At 38.5% G+C, this 8,852-nt stretch overlaps 1 pseudogene across 1 annotated transcript; it reads right to left on the bottom strand.

The window, feature by feature from the left end:
* Positions 1–545: 545 nt before the first annotated feature.
* On the bottom strand, positions 546–2,290 carry LOC117075031 (annotated as a pseudogene). Its single transcript, XR_004433816.1, has one exon. The product of XR_004433816.1 is annotated as an elongation factor 1-alpha 1-like (transcript).
* Positions 2,291–8,852: the final 6,562 nt, after the last annotated feature.

Genomic DNA, 8,852 nt, shown 5'->3' with positions numbered 1-8,852 from the left:
CAGGGCCTATCATGGGGGGGGAGGGGGAGGAATTGCATTGGGAGTTATACCTGATATAAATGAATTGATGGGTGCTGACGAGTTGATGGGTGCAGCACACCAACATGGCACAAGTATACATATGTAACAAACCTGCATGTTATGCACATGTACCCTACAACTTAAAGTATAAAAAAAAAAAAAAGAATTACAGAAGCAATATTCAGCTGATAAAGGCAAATAAGAAAGAAAAAATACGCTAAAAAAAAGAACAGGTTTAAATGTTTGAAAAAGAATGTTAAAATTAAAAAGGCAGTATTTGAGCTATATGTATTTTCAATTGTATATGATTATAAATATGTAAGACAACACACACAAAAGGGATCAAAAATTTCTTATGGAAAATATAAAAATTGTCATTGGGCAATAGGACTCTGGATTTCTCTTTGCTGCTTTTTAGTTTTCTGAATTTTCTGAATTTTAATTAAAATAGTATGTAACTATTACAATAAAACATTTTAAAACAATTTAAAAAAATAAATTCACACTCAGCAATGAACTCCCTCTTTTTTTTTTTTTCTCATTAAACTTTTTTAATGGGTCTCAAAATTCTGTGACAAATTTTTGGTCAAGTTGTTTCCATTAAAAAGTACTGGTTTTAAAAACTAATAACTTAAAACTGCCACACGCAAAAAAGAAAACCAAAGTGGTCCACAAAACATTCTCCTTTCCTTCTGAAGGTTTTACGATGCATTGTTATCATTAACCCGTCTTTTACTGCTAAACTTAAATGGCCAATTGAAACAAACAGTTCTGAGACCGTTCTTCCACCACTGATTAAGAGTGGGGTGGCCGGTATTAGGGATAATATTCATTTAGCCTTCTGAGCTTTCTGGGCAGACTTGGTGACCTTGCCAGCTCCAGCAGCCTTCTTGTCCACTGCTTTGATGACACCCACCGCAACTGTCTGCCTCATATCACGAACAGCAAAGTGACTCAAAGGTGGATAGTCTGAGAAGCTCTCAACACACATAGGCTTGCCAGGAACCATATCAACAATGGCAGCATCACCAGACTTCAAGAATTTAGGGCCATTTTCCAGTTTTTTACCAGAACGGTGATCAATCTTTTCCTTCAGCTCAGCAAACTTGCATGCAATGTGAGCCGTGTGGCAATCCAACACAGGGGCATAGCCAGCACTTATTTGGCCTGGATGGTTCAGGATAATCACCTGAGCAGTGAAGCCAGCTGCTTCCATTGGTGGGTCATTTTTGCTGTCACCAGCAACGTTGCCACGACGAACTTCCTTAACAGACACATTCTTGACATTAAAGCCCACATTGTCCCCAGGAAGAGCTTCACTCAAAGCTTCATGGTGCATTTTGACAGATTTTACTTCAGTTGTTACGTTGACTGGAGCAAAGGTGACCACCATACCGGGTTTGAGAACACCAGTCTCCACTCGGCCAACAGGAACAGTACCAATACCACCAATTTTGTAGACATCCTGGAGAGGCAGGCGCAAGGGCTTGTCAGTTGGACAAGTTGGTGGTAGGATGCAGTCCAGAGCCTCAAGCAGCGTGGTTTCTCTGGCATTGCCATCCTTACGGGTGACCTTCCATCCCTTGAACCAAGGCATGTTAGCACTTGGCTCCAGCATGTTGTCACCATTCCAACCAGAAATTGGCACAAAAGCTACTGTGTTGGGGTTGTAGCCAATTTTCTTAATGTAAGTGCTGACTTCCTTAACAATTTCCTCATATCTCTTCTGGCTGTAGGGTGGCTCAGTGGAATCCATTTTGTTAACACCAACAATTAGTTGTTTCACACCCAGTGTGTAAGCCAGAAGAGCATGCTCTCGGGTCTGCCCATTCTTGGAGATACCAGCTTCAAATTCACCAACACCAGCAGCAACAATCAGGACAGCACAGTCAGCCTGAGATGTCCCATGTTTTTGATGAAGTCTCTGTGTCCTGGGGCGTCAATGATAGTCACATAATACTTGCTGGTCTCAAATTTCCATAAGGAGATATCAATGGTGATACCACGTTCCTGCTCAGCTTTCAGTTTATCCAAGACCCAGGCATACTTGAAGGAGCCCTTTCCCATCTCAGCAGCCTCCTTCTCAAATTTTTCAATGGTTCTTTTGTCGATGCTACCGCATTTGTAGATCAGATGGCCAGTAGTGGTGGACTTGCCCGAATCTACGTGTCTAGTGACCACAGTGTTGATACGAGTCTTTTCCTTTCCCATTTTGGCTTTTAGGGGTAGTTTTCACGACACCTGTGTTCTGGCGGCAAACCCGTTGCAAAAAAGCCCTCTTTTTTTTTTTTTTTACCTTATCAGTTACTCACTTGACTTACAAACTCTAAATGCATATTAATGTTTGAAACATTCAAACATATGACTTAAAAGTTGGTATTTTCACCTACCAATATTCAAAAAAATGTAATGTTCCAAATGCTCTGAATGCCCCAACATTTTAAGTGTATACTTGCAGCCTTTTTAGAGAAATTATTTTGATTATACAGATTCTAGATTGCTTGTTTTAAGGGAAAAAAATCAGTTGCATTACTTAATAGGCATAACTTGCAATTTGTCAAAATACAAATTCCAGCTCATCTAGTGAAACTAGAGTTCCAAAGCTATCCACATTCCTTCCCATTCAGTCAGGTTTAGCTAGCCAGTAAGTTTCCAAATCCATCATGGAGCAACCTTCTCTCTGTCATCACAGGTTGTTGATATCGTAGCTCCAAGGAACATCTGAGCTTCTGATATCCAGCTTCTGAGATCCAGTAAAGTTCAACAAGCATTAGTAGGTCCCAGACGACACATTTCAGCTGAAACTGGACAAGTCACTAAAGCCCTATAGTGCATTCTGAAAGCCTGGGTGTGTCACCAGGTATCCTCTTTGTGAGACCCCGCTGCTCCAGTGCATTGATCTTAAGATACCAACAATGATGTGGTAAAATAAAAATGAAATCCTGGAGTGTGGGCATTCTCAGCTAGTGTAGCTACTGGATCCAGTTTCCTCAGGGACTCTTCATAATGGAAATTTTAAGTTCCTTGGAAGGCTGAGTTCCCAAAGCTGGCCTTCAATTTCACCTAAGAATAGAGACCACAAGGAGGGAACGGAGTTAAGAATCATTTGTATGAACCATCATGCCCAAAACTTATTGATAATTTTCTAAGTCAGATTAAACTTGACGGTATGAAGAAAAGAAAGGAAAATATATTGAAGTCTTATTATGTGCTAAGCATTATCCTAATGTTATCGAATTCTGAAGTGTCTGTAATTGTCCGTATTTCACAGGTGTGAAAACAGAGACAGACTTAGAAATGTTCCCAAGATATTATAGGCAGTGTGTGTTGGAGCTGTAATACAAATTGATCTATCTGTCTTACTGCAAAGTCAATGTTTTTTCTACTATATCATACTGCAAGCCAAGAACATCTCCCTAAACTGTTCTTACAGAAAACAGACATTTAATACACATCAGTGTCCCTGAATCAATTCTCAGGTATCAGCTCTAAGTTGAGTTCACTGAAAACCCCCCAAACAGGAGTTCCAAATAGTTACAACACAGAGAAAATGTTTGGTTCTTATGATAGACAAAGACCCACTTGGGCCCTAGGGCAAGTTCTTAATTTGAACATGACAGGAAGTAAAACAGATTATTTTAACTTGGAGAACCTCCACCACCTTAAATATGATGAAAAAAAAAATTAACACGCATGGTGGCACATATCTATAGTCCTAGCTACTTGGGAGGCTGAGGCAGAGGGATCACTTGAGCCTGGGAAATTGAGGCTGTGTTGAGTCACGATCACACAACTGCACTCCAGCCTGGGTGACAAAGTGAAAAGCTGTCTCAAAATAAATAAATAAATAAATATTAAAAAAAAAATAAAATTAAAAAAACAGATGAGATGTAGAAACAAGATTCATGTGGCATGCAGTGGAAAAGCCAAAAACTGGAACTTTCGTAGGTCCAATTAAAGTTACTTTTAACATTCTAAGGTATAGCTTCCTCTTCAAGAATCCAGTGGCCAACAGTGCATAAGCTTCACCAAATGGGCCTCAAATCAAAGAGTCTGGTAGTGCCTAGAGCTTGAGCAATGTAGACATGGAATGAGCAGAAGGTGTTGAGATGAGTAGAATAAGGCAGGAAGAAGGCCCAGACACAGAGAAATGGTGTAACTGACTGTGCCCTTCCTCTGGACTTCAGGCCTCTGCTTTGTTGAACTAAATAATCTTTCAGAACCCAGGAGGGCAAAAGTTTCTGCAGGTATCAACTCAATACTTAAAACCAGCACTTGGATTTATTTCCGAAGAGTGCATAGGCTTCTGTGAAATGGGGACAATAATCATTCTCCAAAATTGCTGCTGAAATGACCTGCTATCAGTCCAGTTGGACCCTGACACTAATAACACTTATGATTATTACAGAGGGAAAACTAAGGCATTGAGAAGTGAGGAAACTCACTTAAGGACATAGACATCATAAGAACAATAGCTCAATTGCACATACTCTGTATAAACACACACACACACACACACACACACACACACACACACAATGAACTGTATACTTTAACCCATTTCCCAATTAGGGAAAAAAAGTGCAGCTCACTGCCAGCACAGTATTCTGGGGGCAAACAGAAAACAGATTAAAAGGTTGACATTTATGATATGTGAATTATATCCCAAAAAAGGTGGTTTATTTTGTTTTTCTTTTCATTATACTTTATGTTCTAAGGTACATGTCCAAAACCATGACTTATCTTCTAGGCAACACTTTTGACAGAGATGTAGTATTTCTACCTTTAAAAGACCACTAGTGGCTTCTAACTCATTTTTATCAAACATTATCAAGTACTTTCTTTGTGTAAAATGCTGTGATAGATTATATGAAATATTTAGCAAAATAAGTTTGCAGTAATTACATAGTGTACTAAGAATGTATTATATGCCAGGCAGGTACTCTAAGCAATTTCATATGTTAAGTAATTGCCACCTGTTAGGCAAGTGTTATTGTTCCCATTCTATAATTTAGGAGACTGAAGCTGGAAAGATTAGATAATTGTACAAGAAACACAGTAAGAGGCAAAACTGAGATTAGAACTTAGGTCTTTCTGACTATAATTTTATCCATTATGCTAAGCAAGTGAGAAGAGGAAGAGAGACCTAAATGCAAAGAATACAAAAGAGTGAATAATGGAGTTCTGAACTATGGAGGAGTTTCAGAGTTCTCTACTATAATGCTGGAATGACAGTGCAAAAATGGCTTTAAAATTCTGTCTCAGTGTGGAATCTGGGGCCTGAAAGTCTTTCTGACACAGCAGTCATCTTAACAAAAACGCACTTCCAAAAGATGCATATGATTGAAAATGACCATAATATCCAACAGCAAACATAACTTTCTGTGTGGTTGTTTTGGTCTAGGATTCCTTGGCTATGTGAGCAATTGACATATTTCAACGGCATATTCATTAACATTTTGTGAGCAGACACTCATTCTTAGTGTTTACCAAGCTCTAGGTGCTTCCTAGATGATAGAATGAATAAGATACGATGACTGCCCCAAAGGAATGCCCAGATAGGAGTTTATTGACTCCATATATGTAGAATATATATGCTTAAGTGCTAGGCTTTAGCATCAGATAACATGGGTATCTGTTCTAGTGCTGCTACTGACTAGCTGTGATCTGTAACAAATGTTTACATTACTCTAGGCTTTCATTTCCTTATCTATAAAGTGGGGTTATTTTGAGGAATAAATAGATAAGCATGTAAACCTACCATGTATAGAAGATAGTGAGCAAGTAGCACTTCATGGTAGCTGCTATCCTCCTCATCATCATCACCATTGTCACCTGGTAGCAAAGTACAGAAGAATTGGCTCTCCATACTTAAGACTTGCAACTCTCTGATTATTTTTGTTGCTCTCAAGTATATTTGATATACTTTCCGTTTATAACTGAACATTTTCCCAAGGGTCCAGGCCCTAAAGATGCCAAACTACTAGTGGATAGCAGACTGCTGGAAGAAAGCCCACTCTAAATTCACCCTGAACACATCTGAAAACATTATTTTTATATATAGCCAATTACAGTTTTCTAGCCTAGAAACGAGCCTTCACAAGGTCAGAGAATGTTTCCCCTCTTCCTAACAGCACTCTGTATGTTACTTTTTTATGTTATTTGTGTTTGAGTGGGCCTTACACTCCTAAAATGGTGCCTAATTTTTGCATGATAGTTTTATGTGATAAATACACACAGGTAAGCTGGTATGATGGTAAAGAGCAATGGCATTGCAATAAGGTAGATTCAGGTTCAAATTCTGTTTTCTCTGCCTACTAGCTATGACCTTGGAGAAGACCCTTATGCTTCCACAACCTATCTCTGTAAAATGGGATAATAAATACATATCTCGCATGAAGGTTGTTAAGATTAAATGAGGTGATAAGATCTAGTGTTTGGTAACGTAATAGGGTAACTATAGTTAACTATTTATTGTATATTTTAAAATAAGTAAAATAGTAGAATTAGAATGTTCCTAACACAAAGAAATGACAAATGCTCGAGATGCTGGAGACCCCAATTACTCTACTCTGATTTGATCGTTACACATGGTATGCCCATATCAAAACATCACATGTACCCAACAATTATATGCAACTATGCACCCGTAATTAAAAGTGCAGATATTGTAAAGATTGAGAGGGTTTGTTTAAAGTATTCAGCACACTATCTAGCACATAGTACATTCTCAATAAATGTCACTTTTTGTTATTACAAAAAAGACATGAATTAGGTGAACCTAGTGACTCAGGTTCATTTTCAATTAAATAAGCATTTATTGTGCACCTTGCAAACATCTTATGCTTTGCTACTTTCTGTGGGTACTAGATAAAAGAAATGTATAACATGAGTCCTCTAAAACAAAGTCTGTGCTTTTCACATGTATATGACCCTGAAAGAAAGGTATCTTGCAACCATGTCCTCATACTGGAAGGTGGGGCTGGTACTAGCCTTTATGCAATTATCTGCAGATGAGAATGTGAAGGAGCAAGGTAAATATGTAGAGGTGGAGTTAGGTTTAATGAGTCACCTCACTCAGTATAATCACTACAAGCTATATAAGGGCCATTATCCCAATCCATCGTCATCCTGCAAGCTGCATCAGGCTTTATCCTACTTGTTCCTTTGGTGAACCAGGTGAGAGATAATTCATCCAGCTACATCTATGAATATATGGTGCTGTCCATAGGAGAAGTCTAGGGATACAAACTAAGGCAGAGTTCATGTATATTTTGCCTTTCTTTTCTTTTTTGTTTCTTTCTTTCATTTTCTTTTCTTTTTGTTTGCTTATTTGTTTGGTTAGTTTAGTTTATTCTGGGGCCTTTTTGGAATAAGTTCATTTTTATGGACAAGAATAATGCAAGTAGAAGTTTGCCTTCCTCTAGGCCATTCCACACTCTGTTCCCAGTCTTTTTCCATGCCCTCTTTTCTGGATTGTCCAGCTCAAACTGGGAGGCAGCTGGGACTGTTGCAGAGTCTCTTCCTTGTTCAGTGTTGGTTCCCAGAGCTCCAAGATCTACTTATCCACTAGTTAAACTGCTGCTTGCATTGCTGAGCTCTTCTTCTTGATTAATTAAAGAGAAGGGTGTTTGGTCAAGTGCTTGACATTAAGAGAGTTCCTAAGCTCTACTGAGGGCTATCTCATGCCTCTAAAACACCAAGCTACTTTGAGCCCCTTCACCCATTTTTAATTTGCTGAAGGCCTTAAGGGTCCAGTTTAGCTTCTGGTGCCCATGGGATAAACAGATGTGCATGGTGGAAAGTCTGTCACTTTTGACTCAAGGAAAGCAGTGAAACTAGAAAGAGAGATTGAGGCAATGGTGTCTGGCTGGTTCTGGAAACTTTGGAAGCCTTAGAACAACACACTCAAAGTGTAGAGATACTATGTAGAGACTATACTTGCCCATGACAAGAAATATAGAGACCTGAGGTCTATACTCAGTTGAACCAGTAACATGCCAAGAGTTGATCATAGAAAAGTAACTCAAAGTTAACAAAGTTAATTTTCATTGTGTTCAACAGTGTTGTATCATTCCTGGCCCATTCTTACTTTTTGAGATTTAAAAGAAACAAGAGACATGGCACATGTATACATATTTAACAAACCTGCACGTTGGGCACATGTACTCTAGAACTTAAAGTATAATTAAAAAAAAAAAAAGAAACAAGAAGTTTAAAAAAATCGTGATGGTTATTATTAAAATGAAAATTGCTGATAAGTTAAAAGGGGAGAATATGAATAATAGGGTTCTTTGTTTCTCTGTGTCCAGGTTCACTTAAACTTGCAAAAAGATGACCAACCTTTTGAGAAGTGTTGTCACTGTAATTGATGTTTTCTACAAGTACACCAAGCAAGATGAGGAGTGTGGCACACTGAGCAAGGATGAACTAAAGGAACTTCTGGAGAAAGAGTTTCATCCAGTTCTGAAGGTGAGAAACATGTGCCAGAACTGAAGGCTCCTGGAGTCCTGTACATGCTCTGTTATATGACCCAGATCAGCTAAAATGTGCACAGCCCCAGTAAACTCTAAGCAACCTCTATGAGCAGTATTTTGGGGATGCCAGAAAGTCTGTTAAAGCAGCACATATTTTAAAGAAAGTGAATGTTTCGTCCTCACTTTTCCACCTATGCACTCCTACCTTATAGACTCTCAGACTTTCTTATATACCCAGGATTTTCCTTAGAAAAAGCAGAAAATAAATTTGTGCTAGGACACGAATGAATAAATTATCTTATCAAATGGGAAAAAAAAAGTATAGAAAGGGAAATCATCTACATGGCAAACTGA

This window comes from Trachypithecus francoisi, unplaced genomic scaffold, assembly GCF_009764315.1.
Source record: "Trachypithecus francoisi isolate TF-2019V2 unplaced genomic scaffold, Tfra_2.0 Lachesis_group5, whole genome shotgun sequence".
Lineage (NCBI taxonomy): Eukaryota > Metazoa > Chordata > Mammalia > Primates > Cercopithecidae > Trachypithecus > Trachypithecus francoisi.
This window is presented reverse-complemented; position numbering and strand designations above follow the sequence as displayed.